This window comes from Notamacropus eugenii, chromosome 2 (genome assembly GCF_028372415.1).
Source record: "Notamacropus eugenii isolate mMacEug1 chromosome 2, mMacEug1.pri_v2, whole genome shotgun sequence".
Classification (NCBI taxonomy): Eukaryota; Metazoa; Chordata; class Mammalia; order Diprotodontia; family Macropodidae; genus Notamacropus; species Notamacropus eugenii.
Genome location: NC_092873.1, coordinates 384,253,840 through 384,255,972, shown reverse-complemented (window position 1 = coordinate 384,255,972; position 2,133 = coordinate 384,253,840). Strand labels below are relative to the sequence as shown.

Below are 2,133 nucleotides of genomic sequence, written 5' to 3'. Positions count from 1 at the left end.
CATGGTCACCAAACTAAAAAAGATTCAATACAGATTTGAACCCATTTCCCCTGATTTCAGATCTAGCATTCTTTTCATTTTGAATGGTATCCCAGAGGTATCAGAGGTATCCCAGGCAGAGTGATGCTACGATGTGTTCTCACTCATCTTTAGGAAAGGTGGAAAGCAAATATGTTTTCCCATTTGTCTATAATCATGCCAGACATTCTAGAGTACTAGATAAAAATTTTGGAGAAAAGTTTATTACTAATCCTTCACATGGTGAAAGCAAGAATTAGACACATTCAATTGGCCCTACAGTTTTAAACTCACTTGCAATGAACTCCTAGGAAAGGGCTTTGCAGTCTAGGGTTCTGCATGAGGCATCTTTGATCTCATTATTCCTCAGGCTATATACTTCAGAGTTCAGCAAGGGTGTGATGACAGTGTAAGTCACTGAGATAAGTTTGTCTTCCAAGGAATTCTGAGACTTGGGCTTGGATAGACAAAGGAAGTACAGCTCTAGTGGACAATGATTATGGTGAAGTGAGAGGCACAGGTAGCAAAAGCCTTCAGTCATCCCTCAGCAGAGGCAATCTTGAGGATGGTGGAAAAACTGAGGACATAAGAGATGAAGACCAGGACCATAGACAGCATAGTAACACCCAGACTGATGAGTAAGGTGACAAACTCTTTAATAGTTGTGCCTGCACAGGCAAGTTTCAGCAGTGGGCAGATATCATAAAAGAAATGGGAGATGATGCTAACATCACAGAAAGACAGGCTGAACACAGAAAGCACCAGAACGATGGCTATGCCAAGGCCAATGCTCTATGACCCACATTCTAGCTGAGCACGTTATCTTTCCCATGATGACTAAGCACCTTAGAGAATTGCAGATTGCTACATAGCGTTTATAGTACATGACTGTGAGAAAGAAGCAATTGTTGACACCAAGATAAGGAAGAAGAGCTGTGTGGTACAACCTGGGTTGATAATAGGTTGGTATGGGTGCAAGAGTCCACTCAGCATGTGGGGTATGATAGCCACAGTATAGCAGGTCTCTGAAATAGATAATACGCTTGAGAAGAAGTACATGGGTGTATGAAGTTGTCAATTGAGGTGGATGAGTGTGAAGATGAGAGCATGGCTGGTCAAGGTCAGTAGGTATAGGGTGAAGAAAATCCCAAAAAGGATGAGTCAGTGCTTCCATCCAAAGCTAGCAATGCTTTATCATCTTGAAGCAGCAATAGATGTACCAAGTAAAATAAGAACACCACAACAAATAAAATAAATGATTTTTGCAAATGAAATCCCACAGAAAAGCTTGAGAGCAGATGGGAGAAATCAACAAACAAAAAAGAGACCATAATAAAATAAATAGCATGGAGACTGAGAATGTGAAATGAATAATCCAGAATAAAAAAAAATCTGAAATAATTAGACCACCTGAAAAAAAAACATGGAACAATGGCTAGAATATCAACAGTAGGTCAGAAGCTTCATTCAACAAGTAAAAGAGCTGATTAAGGAGGGAAATTTGCTTAAATAAGAAATCGAAAAGACAAAAAAGTAGCAGGCTTAGAATATATGATGAAAAATCATACCAAAGCATTGAATACTAAGAAAAACAGAGTAACAGGATGCAAAAATGTCAAAAGGAACAACAAATTTAAAGCCAAATCAAAAGATTGGAAAAATCACTTAAGATTTCTATAGATTGAAGTAAACCTAGAAGATTCAGCTTATTGAGAAATAGATTTATTGACCTCCAGGAAAACAAAACAAAACAAAACAAAAGAACAAGGGAAAAATAGTTTGAAATTCTTATTTCAGGAAAGTATACAAGAAAATTAACTGGAAGATGTTTTCTTTTAATTTTTTTTTTAAGCAGGAAAACTACAGATTGCTAGGGAGGAACCAATTGCTAACTTACCCACAAATGTAGTCACCAAGTTCCAGAGTTCCAGTTTTAATAAAGGAATCTTTGGACAATCCATGAGATTTAATTTTACATTTCAAGGAACACCACTTCTTCTGTAGAAGTATTCTTTGAGGACAAGAAATGAAAGAAAGTACTGAAATGTTATATACTAAAAAGAACTGTATTTCAGCTTGCAATTTAAAATAAGATAACTTTTTGATAAAAAAGGA

General features: G+C 36.8%; 1 pseudogene; it reads right to left on the bottom strand.

Annotated features, from left to right (window-relative positions):
* Window positions 1-325: 325 nt before the first annotated feature.
* LOC140523115 (olfactory receptor 10J4-like) lies at window positions 326-1,011 on the bottom strand (annotated as a pseudogene).
* Between the last annotated feature and the right edge of the window lie 1,122 nt (window positions 1,012-2,133).